General features: G+C 44.4%; 1 protein-coding gene across 2 annotated transcripts in view; it reads right to left on the bottom strand.

Annotated features, from left to right (window-relative positions):
• The window catches only part of Tiam2 (TIAM Rac1 associated GEF 2), a 211,706-nt gene that overhangs the window by 126,531 nt on the left and 68,021 nt on the right, over window positions 1–17,154 (bottom strand). The window contains exon 2 of one of the 2 annotated variants that reach the window (XM_015996768.3): window positions 13,827–13,923. The gene's annotated coding sequence lies outside the window, so the exon portion shown is untranslated. Of the gene's footprint in view, window positions 1–2,307; window positions 2,426–13,826; window positions 13,924–17,154 lie in introns of those variants that run through there. The other variant, XM_015996769.3, reaches the window with a different exon arrangement.

Genomic DNA, 17,154 nt, shown 5'->3' with positions numbered 1-17,154 from the left:
ACAACCAAACAACAATAACAAAAAGATCTGGGAAGACTATAAAAAGAAGGGGGGGCAGGAAACAGAGAGGAAGAATGTGAAACAGATTCCTGGGACACAGTTAAGTCTTCCCAACACTTGTTAGCCCGTTCTAAGGAGGACTGGTAACTAGAGCTATAACTCAATAGCCGACCATTGCCTCGTATGTGAGAAGCCCTGGATTCAAACCCCAGAACTACAGAAAATAGAATTATCCCCAGACAGAAAGATCAGGGACCTGTTCCTATAGTTCGCTAAACACGACTGAATAATAAAAAATATCCAATCATTGCTATTAAAATCCAATGATTGGCTCCATGTATTTTGTATCATTATTAATTTTCTTCAATATCAGCGGTTTCTTTCAGTTTTATCAATTCTATAAGTCCTTTCTATCAGAGACAGTTTTACCTTTTTCCTCTTCTCACAAAGCCGTCATTTCCGTGGCCTCTATCTGAGACACACTTAACTTCAAAGGAGAAAATGCTATTTCTTAAAAAGTAACAATAAGATCAAAATAACCCTGGCTCTGAATGTTCTGTGAACAGGAAATAATTTTCTAAGACCTCTAACAGTTGTTACACTAACTCAATTTATTATCACCACATACTTGAACTTTATATAAGTTCAAGCGGGGAAACCTGGAGACCTACACAGATCTGGGAGAGTGCCTTGGCTACTTAAGGAGTGCAATTCTGGGTTCACTCATTCATTCATTCATTCATTCATTCCACATGTATGTCTCGAAGGAGTTGTGGAGATCCATACCAACTTCACAGTAAGCAGGGCTCTGCTCAACACAAACTTAGTCCATCCTCCGTCCTGCCGAGTGAGTGCAAGCGAGGCCATGTTGGGAAGGTCATCTCTCCCCACAGACCCTGAGCCTCCCCCTGCCTTTTTCCCACAGGCATGGCCTGAGAAGGCTTTGCAACCATGGCTGATGGTTTTCTCTGAATGTATTCACAGTGCTCTCTAAGCTGCTGTTGCAGACGTGACTCACTGGGTTCTGCAGCTCTGGCAGCTGCCTGTGAACCTAGGAAAGCCAAGACCAATGCCAAGTGTCCAACTCAGCAGAGAAAGGGACCGAGAAGCCCCACACTGAGCGGCCCTCCCCCTTCTCTATCCGAGCATCATTTCTGAAATTAAAAGGAGTCAACAATGCGACCAATTAATTCTGCGGTTAGTAACTGACCTGAACTTCACCCCCACGCCTCCACCCCCCCAAAGACATTTCTACAAAGGACAGGATGGACTGGGGGTGCCCACCACACCCACGGGAAGACAGCCTTCCTACAGCTAAAAATGAACTCCCACTGCACGACCCCACTCACACATAGCATTTTTATAGTGAAAGGAAACAGACGGTCAGAATCCCTAACCCTGACTTAAGGCCACAGTAAAAGGCTAAAACATACTAGGAAATACTCCGGCAGCCATACAGATGAACCCGTACTCTCCAGATAGCCTATAAATACACTTCCAAGTTATGACTTCAAAAGATCTTCCTATTTTTGTCTCTCCACCCACCAATTTTCTGAGAATTACATGCTGGGCCAAATGAATGGTAGACCAATCAAGAGGGACCAACCCGAGCTAAGGTTTCTCTGTCCTGCTGTTGGCACACGCCCTCAGCTGGGACAGCTTCTGCTCGGAGTTAGGGCTCTAGTGAATGCCACCACTTGGATCCCTCACTCTGCTTAAACTGAGGGCTTCCCATTCAGACTACAACAGATTCTGTTTCCCCCAAAAGTCCAAGACCAAGCTAAGGATGAGTAACACTAGCAGCGAACAGCCATTTACAAGCTAGAAAAATAAACCCTTACTCTGCTAAAAGCTGCAGTTGCAATAGTAATGGAAAATGACAAAAATATAATCTCAGGCACATTTCAGCTTACAGCTACACACCACCCCCCCTAAAAAAAATCAACTGGGAAAGATACCTAAAGGTCACTTACGCTTTAACATAATCAGACTGAGAAATGGGCACTTTCTTCAGACATCCCGGGGAGAAACAGTCCATACAAATGGGCTTGGAGAATTTTCAACTCATAAAATATTCTACAGCAACTGTAATGCGTCACCCCGAGGTGCTTGAAAGCATGTGTGCACTGAACTCTCAGATAATAATTCCTTTCTGTTCAGTAACGTGTGCTGTCTGAGCATAAACTAATGCCAGACAAAGGCAGCACCCAAGGGTATGTTGCCAAGAAAAGCTTTTGAGAAAAACATATCTCCCAGGTAAACTGTCTTGACTCAGGAGGATAGAAATACACATCTTTATGCCCTTACCTTGGTCAGAACTGCGGCTGTGTCCAGTTGTTCCCAGGAGCGTCCACCCAGCTAGGAGCCATGGTCTGTCTTCCTTCTGCCCTGCTGAGCCAGGAAACAGTGCCTAACACTTCAACTGCTCAGCCGTTGAGAGCTAAAAACGGATCGTGTGCAATGCTGGATGTATTTCTGTCTGCTCGCTCGCTACACGCCCTCATCATGTTCAATTTTTTCCATTGATGGAACAGAATGAGGCAGTCTTCACCAGAAAGTGGTTTTTCCATGGGCTGCCTGGAGTGAATGCCCAGGACAGCCTGCCACAGGCTTCCGAGACACCAGGCTGCCCATGACTAGGTTCTTGTTGGGCCGGCAATCCACCATGACCACTGAAGTTCCATAGGAGCCTGGCTCCGAGGCTCACAGAATAAAGCCCTACTCACTCCAGAGCTGCCCCGGCCTCTTTGGAAAAGCCCTGCAGCGTTGAGAATACACATCTACCATCCTTGTGTTTGGGGAAGCAGTCAAAACCACAGATGGAATGCTATGGTCATAAAACAGCGCCTCAAGAGCAGCCCTTAAAAATGATGCTATGATTAGCAAAGTATCAGATATACCCTCATTCTGTGTTCCTTGTTGGAATGTTTTTTTTTTTTTAAAGTTAACTCAGCAACAGCTTTTTACACTCAAAGTTCTTATAACCTAAATGTGGAGCTATTTTATCAAGAATATGCATTAAATTACTGTAGATTAAAGTTATACAACAGAGGCAGAGTATTTTTTTAAGTCTCACTATAACCATTTTTTTTTTTTTTTTTGGGTTTTTGGTTTTGTGGAGACAGGGTTTCTCTGTGTACTTTTTGGTGCCTGTCCTGGATCTCGCTCTGTAGTCCAGGCTGGCCTCAAACTCACAGACATCTGCCTGGTTCTGCCTTCCGAGTACTAGGATTAAAGGTATGTACCACCACCACCTATAACCTTTGATGAGAGGTGTTAAATACAAAAAATACAAGATTTTCAGGCTATCTTCATATTAAATTGTTGTTGTTGTTGGCTAGGTGCTGAATAGAACAGAATTACATCTATGCTGTGGTGCTTAAATTTCTGTGGTTATATTCTGTAGAAGAAACAAAAACCCTATATTTTTTAAGGTGTATGTATTCCAAGTATACAGACTCAAACTCACCCTCCACATGTGGCAAGAGCTTTGTAAGGTAAGATGCTCATTTGAAAAGTGAGGGCCGTTGACATGGCTCAGGGAGTTAAACTGCTTGCTGGCACAAGCCTGGAAAACCCTAGGGCCCACAAAAAAAATAGCCAGATACAGTGGGGGTACATCTGTAACCCCCGCACGTCTACAGTGAGACGGGAGGAAAATCTCCAGAGAGCTCTCAGGGCAGATGAACTGCAGTACACAGTACCTACCTCAGCAAGGCGGAAGGTGAGCATTGATACCCATACATCATCCCCTGACCACACATGTGGCCTGTGGTGCACACACAGATAATTTTTTTTTAAATGAATGGAGCTAAATATGCAAGAGGTGAGTTATTAACAATCAGATTCTACTGCAGTCAGATAAACCTGTCATTCCTCACTTGGATTTTAAAACACACCTTGTTGACATGTACACATTGACACATAAAAATAACCACACCGAGAATAATATTTTACATAGCTTAACACATACTTGAGGGGATGTATCCTAACCTCAATTGGCAAATAAAAAACATGGCATAAAGTCATCCGTATAATATTTATAAAGCAAATAGAATTGCCACAAAAAATTTTCAATTAACACAGAGCCAAAAACTTAATACTGGTGAAGCCAAACAAAACAAAACAAAAACAAAAAAACTAACAAACCAACAAAAACCACCCAATTCAGCCTCCTTCCTCTACATATTTTAACACTGATGCCTTAGCTCACCATAGTGGTCCATGCCCGAAAGCAACAGAATCTGGGAGACTGAGGCAGGACTGTCAGGAGCTGAAAAGTTAGCCTGGACCATAGAGTGTGATCCTATCTCAAAAATAAACAACAGATAGGTAACAGGCCATAAATGAAGTTACAAGGTCACAGAGCTGTTCAGCACCAGGCATCGGAGCAAAGATACACACCCAAGAAACCACAGCCTCTGACTGAGTAAGAAGGTTGCCATAGAAACCAAGTCACAGAACAGAAAACATGGGAATTCCCCAAATATGTGTTTTTGAAAGGCCCTAGGTAAATACAGAAGGACGAAGAGGACCACAACGTCACTGACCGCTGATTCTTGACATCTAGCAGCATCATGGCTGTTACTTTTTTAAAAAATGAGTAGGGATGGGGAGATGGCAAAGGGTGTGCACAGCAGGAGAGCAGAGTTCAATCCCCAGGGCCCACATAAAAGTACATGCCTGGAATCCAATGCTGGACTGGGGTAAAGTTGGGGGGAGACTGGTGAATCTGAGCGTTCACTGGCTAGCCAGTCTAGTTAAAATGATAAACTTCAAGTTCCGTATGAGATCCTGTCTCAAAATAATTCAGAAAGTGATAGAAAGGATACCCGAAAGTCAATGTGTGGCCTCCAGACAGGGACACACAGATACTTGCATTGCTTCTACCCATCACATGCACGTCTCTCACACACATACACACACACACATATATACATACATACATACATACACAAAATAAAAGACAAAATAAACAAATAATATATACACATAAATAAATGATCTAGAGTGAGGGGAAAAGACTTTGAAGGAGAAGACTCCTAGATAGAAATGGAAACATTCTGCCAGAAGGAAGGCAGAAACACAGCAGCATTCGAGGGTGGACACCCTGTCAGTACAGCTGTCTGTCTGGAATCACATGAGCATCTCTATCACGCCTGCCTCTGGATGTGAAGGCAATTCTGATCTTGTGATACATTTTATAAGTAGGCCCCTTTAATGTCAGAATGATCTGTGATAACAAATCACTGCCAACCATGACCAGACGTTTCAAGTGGACTTGCAATGTCTGATGCATTTTATTGCTGACGTCACCCGAGGAACTTTTTAGCTCTGAGCATGTACAAAGTCACCGGGGTCTCAAATGATGTAAGATGATTTTCAAATTCCTTAGACACAGAAGCTTCAATAAAATACTTTCAATTTAGGCCTCTCTCCCCAAATTCCAAAACCCTGTCTATTTTCAAATCAGAAAGCCAGGCTTCATCTTTTTACTATTCCATTACAAGATGGTGTAACAGGGCATATGTGTTAACAGGCATCTAAAATTAAATGCCTTGGCAAAGATCCCCAAGAAACATGTAAATTGCTACTTGGGAAGTGTTCACTTCAGAAGCATATAATGCAAAAGTATGGCTAAAAGCAAATATCACAGAAATGCTAACAATTATAGAATTTAAGTGGCAAGCTGATGGGTTCTCCCTCTATGGTTCTTTTGATCTCTTTTTGTATTCAGAAAAAAATTGCAAATTTTCTTAATAAAAGGTGGGAGTAAATGGCATATGTGTTCACACGTGTCAGTCCATGAAAAACACTGTTTTACTTAAATGCCTCGTGGAGACTAAACAAAACTTGTCATCCTGATTGTAATCAAGAATATGAATATTCCACATTGTGGGAGCGAGCACACGTGTTCACAAAGGCATGCTCACAAGGGTTTCTGCATCTCTTGGAGAAGAGATGGAAGGTGTAAAATGATACAATATGGTGGAGATAAAATATTCCTCTAGAATAAAATGAAGTCTGATCATGGAAGAAAGGGTAGGAAGAATGAAATGCCGGAGGATGGCAGGGATCCCAGTCACGAAATGTGGCCCTAGCACTCATGGACTTGTGGAAGCTGTGGGTGCCGGCGCAGGGGCTGTAGAAGACTGAGCCCATCAACGTTCAGTGATGGATAAGAGAGAGGCTCATGGGAAGCAGCTTCTGCTGTTGACAGTGGAGGGCTTCTGGGGGGAGAGGACGTGACTCTCTTCAGTGATGTAGCCGCTGGTGATCCCTGTGCTCGAACGGACAGCTCCCACATCCGCATCCCTACAGACAGGCCCCTGATTAAGCTCGGGGGTCACAGAGCAAAAGCCAAGACACAATAAAAAGACTTGGAGGTTGAGTCTGGACATGGGAGGAGGAGGGGTATGGGTGGGGACGAGAGGGGGTCAGAGGGTGCGGTGGTAAGTGTGAGCAGAAAAGAACACACACACACACACACACACACACACACACACACACACACACACACACGAGTGAAGTCGCCAGATAAGCATTCTTTTAAATTTCGAGGACTTGGTGATGGTAAGTGTTTGCTAGCATGCACCAGGCTCTGAATTTGATATTCAGCCACACACAAAAATTAAAATAATTTATACAAACACATATGCCCTACTACCACAAACGATAAAAATAAAATTATAGTGAGTATAATAGACGTATCTCAGAACCCAGGTCAGCAATTCACTTTAGGAATGCCAATGCTATCTGAAATCTATTTGCTTCATCTTAAAATGGAGTGGGTAACAGCAGCACTCGCCACAAATGAAAACAAAAATAAATGTATTAAAGTACAAAAAGGGCCAAGAAAAGCTAAAAATAATTTTTTTATGATACTGATGATGAAAGCCACAACATGCTAAGTGCTCAACCACTAAACTTCATCTTCCAATGTCAAAAGGCAATTTTTAAAGTAATATGAGGTGATATCAATAATCACTCTGCTTTGAATCTGAGAAACTCAGTTCCATATCGGCCATACTTTGAAGGTTGCTCAGATAATTACTGAGAAGCAGCTCAGCAGAAGCATCCCTTATTACTGACTGATCATCAGCATGGAGTTAAATAAAGGAAAACATAACAACAATAAACAAGAGTTAAAAACAGAAACTGCCTTTGTCCAAACAAGATTCCAGAAGGCTAAACCTGCACAAGCATGACTTTTTTGGTCCAGGCACACTAATAGAAAAAAATTCTGAAGCCGGGCGGTGGTGGTGCACGCCTTTAATCCCAGCACTTGGGAGGCAGAGCCAGGCGGATCTCTGTGAGTTCGAGGCCAGCCTGGTCTACCAAGTGAGCTCCAGGAAAGGTGCAAAGCTACACAGAGAAACCCTGTCTCGAAAAACCAAAAAAAAAAAAAAAAAAAAAAAAAAAGAAAAAAAAGAAAAACCTGTATGGGCCGGGCGTTGGTGGCGCACGCCTTTAATCCCAGCACTCGGGAGGCAGAGCCAGGCGGATCTCTGTGAGTTCGAGGCCAGCCTGGGCTACCAAGTGAGCTCCAGGAAAGGCGCAAAGCTACACAGAGAAACCCTGTCTCAAAAAAACAAAAAAAAACAAAAAAAAAAAATTCTGGATATTTCCTACATAAAAGGACATCTCCCATGTTATTTCTGTGGAAGAGCAATCCTTCAGACCACAGGAGATGAACCAGCACAAAACTACAGAAACACTGCATGCAAGAACCCAAAGGTTTGCAAAAATATTACCTGAGCTGGTGATTTTTCTCCCCAGCTGACCAAAAACTCCAAATCTAGCCAGGCTGTACCAAACCCAAGAGCTTCAAATCAGCCAGAGACTAGAGTGAAGGTGGGTACAGCAGCCTTCATGTCCAAAGACCTGCCTCCCAGGTAAGATGCTGAAAGCCCATGCAAATATCCAACAGACACACGCAGTGTGTTTGCCACTTGGCTGTGGTACCCTGGAGGCTGACCGGTTCTCCCAGGATCAAGGCATTACAGCCTCTCCAGCCTGTCTTTCCAATACTGCTGTGTGATTTCATACAAATGATTTAATCTCTCTGAGCCTGTTTCCCAATCTGTAAGATGGGGAGAACACCTCTTGCCTCCCAGGGTTACTGTAAGGATTAAGTCAAACATTAAACGCAAAGCATTTAACACAGAGTCTGCCTGAGGATGTAAATTGGAAGCTGGAGAGACGGCCCAGTGGTTAAGAGCACTGGCTGCTCTTCCAGAGAACCTATATTTGATTCCCCACCCACATGGTGGTTCACAGCAGTCTGCAACTCTCCTGGCCTCTTCAGGTATTGCACACATGTGGTGCACACACAAGTGTGGGTAAAACATGCATATGCCTAAAGAATAATCTTTTAAAATGAACATAAATTGCATCTAGCTGAGATCTTGTTAAGATCCTTTATTACCAGAAAGTCCACTATTAAAAAAAAAAAAATGCTGACACACAGTGAATGTCCAGTGACTACGTCAATGAATACATGAATGAGTAAGGACATGAATGAGAGAGAGAGATGACGTCTATCGTGAGGAGGACGTAAAGATGAACAGAAGACTCTCTATGGCCGTCTCAGTCAGTCCTTCTATCAGAAGCTGCTTGTTACCTTCTGCGGTGGTTTGAATAGGAAGGTCCCCCACAGATGCATGTGTTTGAGGGCTTGGCCCCAAGTGGGAGTGGCGTTATGACAAAGTGTGGCCTTGTTGGAGGAAGTGTGTTCACTATGCAGGCAGGCTTTGAGGTCTTATATGCTTAAGCTATGCCCATTGTGACCCAGTCTCCATCTGCTGCCTGTGGATCAAGGTGTAGACCTCTCAGTTCCCCTCCAGCACCATGTCTGCCTTCATGTCGCCATGCTTCCCCACCGTGATGATAATGGACTGAACCTCTGAACTGTAAGCCAGCCCCAATGAAATGTGTTCCTTTACAGAAGTTGTTATGGTCATGGGGTCTCTTCACAGCAATAGAAACCTACGACACCTTCCTTAAGAAGAAGGCAACCTCAGGAAACTAAAAGCGGGGTTGTCCTATGATCCAGCTACACCACTCAAAAGGGACACACCCAAAGGAACCTCAGGTAGCTCTTGAGGGACATACCTAAGCATCCATGTTATAGAAGCACTCACTCCTCCCACAGACAAGTTCTAAAAGCAGCTTAGCAGCCCGCCGACAGATGAAAAGATAAAATATGGTCTATGCACAGAGTGGAGTTTTATTCAGCCTTAATAATGAAAGTGTGTCACTTGTGGGAACGAAGACAGAACTAATGATCACCATGTCAAATGAAATAAGCCAGACTTCAAAAGACAAAACATGACATGCTTTCTCATATGTCCAATTGAGACATTAAAAAAAAATCATGAAAATAGAAAGGAGGGGAAGAAGCAAAGACGGTCAAAGGAGAGAGCAATAAATGATCAAAAAAAAACACAGACATGAAAATATCATCAAGAAATCCATTATTTTCTACAGTGAATCTATGCAAATAAGTAAACAAAACCACCCCACTTGTGACCCCTGCCAATCAAACAAAACCGTCAGGAGATTCTGCGTCAAGTCCCGCAGCCATCCTTCAGAGCTGCTTCCAGCTCAAGGGGATGCCCAGGCAAGCCTCTAGCTGCATCTTCAGCATCAGGACCACACTGCTGCCTGGCCACAGACTGGTCTCTTGCTCTAAGGAGACCCTGGTGATGACAGGGGCCACACTGCATAAGTTCCCCCCCAAAATGGCTGCTAGATATTGAGGGAGAAATACACTTTTAACTTTTAAAGCAAACTAGAAATGACTTCAAAATCTCTAAGTCAGAGAAAATTCAAAATTAAATAGTTATCATTCTGAAGCCAGTGTAAATCTAAATTTCAAAACAGAACCTTTTTCTGAGTGTTTAAAAGATATCAGATATGCAAAAATGCCTAAAGGACTTGATCATTATGGAAATGAGGTTTATATCATGAATATTCAAAAGGTTCGAGTGTTGTCTTGCATCACATAACAAGCAAACCTTGTTAATTTTTTTTAAAAGCTCTGTGTTTGTGTGTGCATGCATGTGAGCGCTTGCATGTGCATTCACAAACCACCGCACACGTGTGGAGGTCAGAGGACAATTTATGGAAGCCTGTCTCTTCTACAACGTGAGTCCGGGGGATTGAACTCAAGTATTCAGACTTGGTGGCAGGCACAATTACTCACTGAGCCTTCTTGCTGCCCCAAACCTCATTCATTTAACAACTAGTTACTTCTCTAAGAACAGACAAGTGTTATATGACAAAATTAAAGTTTTAAACTAATTCTTCATAAGCCTTCCTTTCTAGGAACTTTTTCCTATAAGTTAATACATCCAAATAAATTTACTTTGACAATTCAAAATGAAAGAATGAATTAAGACCTGTAAAGGTTTTTTATTTTTTTAATGTGTATGCATTGTGTTCTTTATTGATGTGTATGCCTTGTGCCTGTTTGAATGCACAGATGCATGTGAATCCCTTCAGAAGCCAGAAGAGGGCATCAGACCCCCTGGCGCTGGAGTTACAGGCAGTTGTGAGGTGCTCAATGTGGGCACTGGGAATTAAACTCTGGCTCTCTGAAAGGGCAGCAAGTGCTTTTAAGCACTGAGCCATCTCTCCGTCCCCTACAACCTCCATTATGAAATTCAAATGGATTGCTTCGCAGTAGTAAATGGTGATGTGACTGCAAGTCATGCAATACGTAGTTTTAAAAAGTCAGGCTACTAAAAAGATAAAATGAACTTGTTGGTGGGGACACACACAAAGAAAATCTTTTAGGGAAAAAATGCTCATGGAATCCTGGCCTATAAACAATAGCCCTGAATGCCATTTACAGCATTTTAAAGGGTTATCCTTGAACCCCCCAGAACGTGATCCTACCCTGCCTGGCTCTAAAGGTAACCAAGGTGCTTTGTCCAGCCTCTCACTCAACTCGGTGGGGTTTTTTTTAGACTAAAGTGGTACAGGCTACAAGGCTCCTAATGAGTGCAAACCAGAGTTGGTGAGCCGAAGCTGGAGAAGAGATGAACAGAGCAGTCTACAAAGCCCAAGCTTCCTTTTACTTTGGGGGCCTCCTCCATCGCCTGCACAGATGGGCTGCTCTCTTTTTGTTTAAATCTATTGAGCAAAGGGTGCCTCTCAGCACACTCTGTTTTAAAAAAAAAAAAAGGCAGCTGAGAATACCTTCTAGCGGGTTCAGCAATCATTTAATCCCTCTCAAACTCCCACTAATTAGTAAGACTCCTCTCCGGTCCCTATCTGCTCACTCCCCTCTCCCCAACCTGCCTCCTCACTGCTGAAGTCACTGGCCATGAATGTCCTGCCCCACACTGCATTCCCTCCTCCTCTGCCTCAACACATGCACCAGAAGCATGCCTGCCCATCAGATAAAACAAAGAAAACAGACCCCAGGTTGGTCTCCCTGGAGCTCAGGAGGTTCTGAGCAGATTCCTGAGACACCGGCCGGTCTATTTCTGGCTCCTGGTTAGGGCTATGTCCAGGTGGAGTTGGGGTCCAGTGGACAAGCCCGTGCCAGGGTCCACACATATGAGCAAATGATACACACTTCCCATTTCATCAAGCTGTGAGATTTTTAAGGAAAAGAAGGGAGCAAGCCAGCCAAGCTCAGGGTAAGATCATTTTTACACCCAGCTGGTATATTAAATATCTATAATTTGGGGGGGCCGGTGGGGGGAGGTACATGGCTCAGCGAGTAAAGTACTTGCCCACAAATGTGGGGACCAGAGTTCAGATCCCAGCACCTACAGAAAAGCCAGGCAGGGGTAGCAGCCAACTTTAATCCTAACACATGGGAGGCAGAGATGGGACCCCTAGGGCAAGCTGGCTAGCTAGACAAGCCAAATTGGCACACTCTAGATTCAAGTGAGAGACCCTGGCTCAGTATATAAGGAGTGATCAAGGAAGGTGGTTGATGTCAACCTCAGGCCTCCACGTACATGTACGCCCACATGTATACAGCGTTTCCCTAGAAACTCCAGCCTGACATAGACCTTGCCACCAAGTGTGGGAACCCATTCCCACCAAAGCAGAGCCCAGCAAATTACACTTCTGGGAGTGAGTTTATCGCTTTCTTACAGAGCATATTGGAGGGATTACTCACAGAAACATAGATGACATCCTCCCCCGCCACAACCCCGCAAAAGCAGCAATACCACCAAAAGGCTGGCCCCAGCATGAACGGTGACTTATCTAGAGCTACTTAGATGGAGTGCCCTCACCCCATTAACCTTCCACAGACTACAAATTCTAACATCTCCAGAGTCATGAAATTAGGACAGAATTGCGCACTAATGGCCAGGAGGTGCAGGGTTAAGGGGATGGCTGGGATCTCAGGTGAAGGTTCAATGGCTCCCCTTCCCCCTTTACTTCTATGATGGAAGATCAACAGTCAACAGGCCAGGCTCAGGGGTCTTAACCAGTTGCAGCTGTCCTGAAGACAGTGAATATTGTGTTCAGGGGACAATATTCTACAACACAGTTCAATCCCCAGAGCTCGTGTAAAAAAAATTTCAGGAGCAGTGTGAGCCTGGAATCCCACAGCTGGGGAGGTGAAAACATATGGGTCTCTTGGGCTCATTGGCCAGTCAGCCTAGCCAAATAGCAAGCCAGGCCAGTTGGAAACTGTGTCTCAATAAAAATTAAGATGGACGGCTCCTGAGGTTGCCCCCTGGATTCCATACCACACAGAGATGCATGGTCACGTCACATCAAACCACACACACACACACACACACACACACACACACCACACAAACATATATGCACACACACACACACACACACACACACACGCAAACACACACACGCATGCACGCAAACACACGTGCGTGCACATGCACACACACAAATACACAAATACACACACACACACACACACACACACACACACAGGACTGCCTGCTGTGCACCATGCACAGATGTGGGCTCAGGAACCAGGCAGCAATGAACCAGACAGAAGTTGATACACAAATACATGAGCAAATGAACAAGCAAAGCAGGTATCAGGGAGGGATCATCATTCAGCAGAAAATTAAAATACGGTGGCAGAACAGGGGCCGCGCAACCATTTGATTGGTGGTTTCTGGACCCTCAGAGGGAGATCCGTGAGCTCAGAGCTAATTTTGTACAATGCAACAAACCAGGAAAGAGAGGCAAAGGCTGTTGGAAGTTTGTTTTGTGAGCACACTTCTGCAAAGCATCATGGGCTACAGACCTTCCCGGCTTCGCACCAGCCTCTTCCCCAGACACTGCCTGGAATACTGCCCTCTCCAACAACACATCTACCAGGGAAAACCCCAGGATGGCACAGTCTAAACGATGCAGTGGGAATCTTACCTCACCTTGATGGGTTCCTTATGTCCAGAGCTTGGAGCTTACCTATCCTACAACTCCAGCCAGAAACTGTACTTCCTAAATGTTCTCAGGTGGGAGGCTCTACATGCTGCGGAGTTTGAACATGTGTCAATCAGCTCCTGACATCCAAGACACAGCTGGCGAGCTCCATCTCCTCCATCTAGAGCCCCACAGAGGGACTGGGCAGATTTCCACACTGAACAGATCATCCAGCCAAGTGCCTTTGTGATAATTTACTCAGACTGGAGCCCATGACTGCCAGATCCTCCATATCAGCACTGAGGAATCCACTGCCTTCCCCCCCCACCCCCCCACCCCCCCACCCCCCGTTTCCCATACACTTCACAGCTACACAGGAATGTGATCATTCAGCAAAGACACCAGACTGACACAGACTCTCACAGATGTGAGACACAATGCCTCAAACTTACCCTTAAGTAGAAAAACGTGTGTAGACAACGCTGAGCGTAGTCATTCATTCATCCACAAGGAGCTGGCTGAAGAGGTATCTCTGTCAATCACTCAGCCCTGCCAAAAGACATCAGAGAGAAGTAGTGAGAAACAGTTTGTCACAATCTGAATTTTGTGGTTAAAAGTCAACATCTCAACATTGTGCTATATCACAGACTTGATGGGAAAAAAAGAAATAGAGAAATTTCTATAGAGAAATGTGTGCAGAGTTAAATGATTAACTATAAAGAAAATCTAAGGGTCTTCCCCCACCCTGACTGGAGGGGGAGGTTTACTGCTCCATCCCATACCCTCACATGGATGAATGGAAGCCAGAAAGCATGGACAGATGATAGGCAAGGGAGGAAGAGAAGACAATGAGCCCGGACAGGAAAAGGAGGGAGATAAATGGATAGGTAGGTAGACAAAAATGAGGTAGCTGGATATAGGTGATAAAGAGGTTGATAGATGCAAAGGCAGATGATAACCAAGTAGAGGATAAATAGAAAGACCAGATGGGCAGCTGAGCCTAGAGTGGCCAAGCTACTAACTACTCCGGTAATTGGACATACAGTGTAGGACAATGTCTGCGGTCACACTGAGCTCCATTCAAACAAAGAAAATCAGTCAAAACAAACAGAGGGCAAAGTTATGAAAATATCCTAGAGAGATGTGCTGTGCAGACAGACAGGTCGTCAGGCAGCCAGGGACAAGTGGCCACTTTAAAATAGAAGAGCAGGAAGTGGTTCAATGAGCCCACGCTAGAGAGAGGACCCCTGGGGTGGAGGGACTAGCCGAGACTCTAGTGAGGCCAGCATGTCTCCAAGAGTTATCATGCAGGGGAGGGAAGTCAGAGGAGGAAGGACTCATTCTTAGCAAACAGGCAGTCTGTAGGTCTTCTCAAATTACAGAGAATGAAACCTGTGTTTGGCATGTTCCCCAGAGATGTACTCGTGGCCCATTAATCATCAAACCAGAAAATACTCCCCCACACCCACCAGGAAACAGATTGCAAAAAATGAGGAGAGAAGGGTAGATTTGCCATTTTTTGTTCATTTATTTAGAGCTGGGTTCTTGCTATATAGCTCAGGCTGGGCTCCAGCTCCTGAGTTCAGTGGCTCTCTTACCTTACCTTGGATCCTCAGTATTGAGTGATGTGTCTTAGTTTAAGACCCCACAGAACCTCTGACATTTACACGATACACAGATAAGAGTGTCCCCTACCCAAACTCTTGGGACCACATTTCAGATCACAGAGATGTTCAGATTTTGGAATAGTTGTATAGACTTCATCAAATTTTCTGAATTGCTAACAATGATACCCCCAAATGTTTCTGATTCCAGATTTCAGATGTGTAGACTGAAGGGCCCAGCATGGACCACATTAGGTGCTAAGGATGTGGTGTAGCATCTCCATCCTTGACAGGAGAACACTGTGGAGCCAGTAGGCTGACTCTGCCACCCAGGTCTAGAGCATGGGTCTATATTTCAGATAATCTGAACCTCCAGTTTTCTCAACTTTAAGATAGAGATGATATTCATTACTGTAATTGTGATTAAAGCACGAAAAGTAATTGCTGAGTGGTCAGAACAAGAGGAACCAGGCAGGACTAATCTTTCACTGTAAAGTCACATTGGCAGACACTTGATTGATACCACGGTGCATTCTATAGAGACGCAGCTGGATAGTGCGGTGTGGTGGGGATAATTGTTTCAACGTGCAGGGTCCTGATAGCAGAACTGGTATGGTCCTTCTAAAACCAGCCTAAGCCGAGTACTGTGGTTCATATCTGTAATCCTACCATTGGAAGACTGAGGCAGGAGTGTAAGCCTGGCCTGCCTACAGAATTAAATCCTGTCTCAAAAAAAAAAAAAAATCAAAACCTATGGGCCAGCAAGTAAAGGCACTTGTTGACAAGCCCTATAACCTGAGTTCCATCCACAGGAGCCACAGGGGAGAGATGGAACTGAATTCCATAGGTTGTCTTCTGACATCTGTGTGCACTCACAGACAGACTATAAACAAATGTATACAAACATTTTGTTTGTTTTAGATAGCCTTGCCTGGCCTGGAGCTTGCTATGTAGACCAAGCTATCCTGGAACTCACAGTGGTCCTCCTGCCTCTGCTTCTAAGTCCTGGGATTAAAGACATGTGTCACCATGCCCAGCTTATACAAACATGAAACCCACCCACTCTCTTTACTCTACAGATGATAATTTAAAATCACAAGTGATAGCTAACATTGTCCAAAAAGACATACATGGCTCAAAGAAAAATTTCAGGCATCTGGTCTATTAGTCAAGATTGCCTGCCATATAGAATAAATCTCACAGTGACAAAATAATACAATTCACTTTGATATCAACTCTGGTGGGTCAAAAGTATTATGAACTGGTAAGAAGAGAAAAATGAATTGAGCTTCGTTGGAATGCATCTAAATAGAACATACTGACGATCCTCAAAACCCAAGAATTACCCTATTTCATGGATGGCTTGACAGACAGCTATTTTACTAACCAAAACACTAAGAAATGCATGTTTTCCACCTTCGACATTTTCATGCGATAATGACACTGTGTCTCTCAGTGTGTGATGTGACAATTAATGCTGTGTGCCTTTGTATGAATGTGACAGATTTTTTATTCCATGTATCTGTATACGTGTTCCCTAGAAATGCCTCCTGGGAGAACTCCTGATTATCCCTCAACACCCAGCTTAAGTGGCCCCTCTTCCATGAAGCCTTCCCCACTTACCTACCCTCCTCTCCCAGGTCTCATAGGGTTAATGCTCTCCCACTCCACCTCATCAATCTCATGTATGTAGCCAGCTGCCTTGTCATTATTTTTCCCTTGTCTGTTTCCCACTAATTGGACTTTTCTAGCGAACACCGTTCTTTCACAACTTCATTACGTGCACACTCCTTTATCTCTTTACTGGTTTTGGTTTTGTGTTGTGTCCCACAGACTTTAGTTAGAGCTGTCTACGTGATTCTGAGTTTGGAACTAACCATCAGAGCCACATGAGCTCACCAGTGCTGATACACGTGGACACCACGCTTCCCCCTCCCGGAATCTGCCAGTTGTCAACAGAACAACAGTGTGTGGCAGAGCCCCATGGGTCACCCCGCTCCCACTGGACTCCCACTAGAAGGGCCCAGGTTCTGTTGACCCAGTGCCAGCATGCCCAGCTGCTGGGAGTTCACAGTTTCTGTGTTCATATCCCACTTAGAAGATTGCACTTCAAAGCCTTTTCCGGTCTTCCAGATCTGATGTTCTTCCTGACCATGGTCTGCAGCTTTCTCGGAAC

Source organism: Peromyscus maniculatus, chromosome 16 (genome assembly GCF_049852395.1).
Source record: "Peromyscus maniculatus bairdii isolate BWxNUB_F1_BW_parent chromosome 16, HU_Pman_BW_mat_3.1, whole genome shotgun sequence".
In the NCBI taxonomy this organism is placed as follows: Eukaryota; Metazoa; Chordata; class Mammalia; order Rodentia; family Cricetidae; genus Peromyscus; species Peromyscus maniculatus.
Note: the sequence above shows the minus strand (reverse complement) of the source record. Positions and strands in the feature narration are given on the sequence as shown.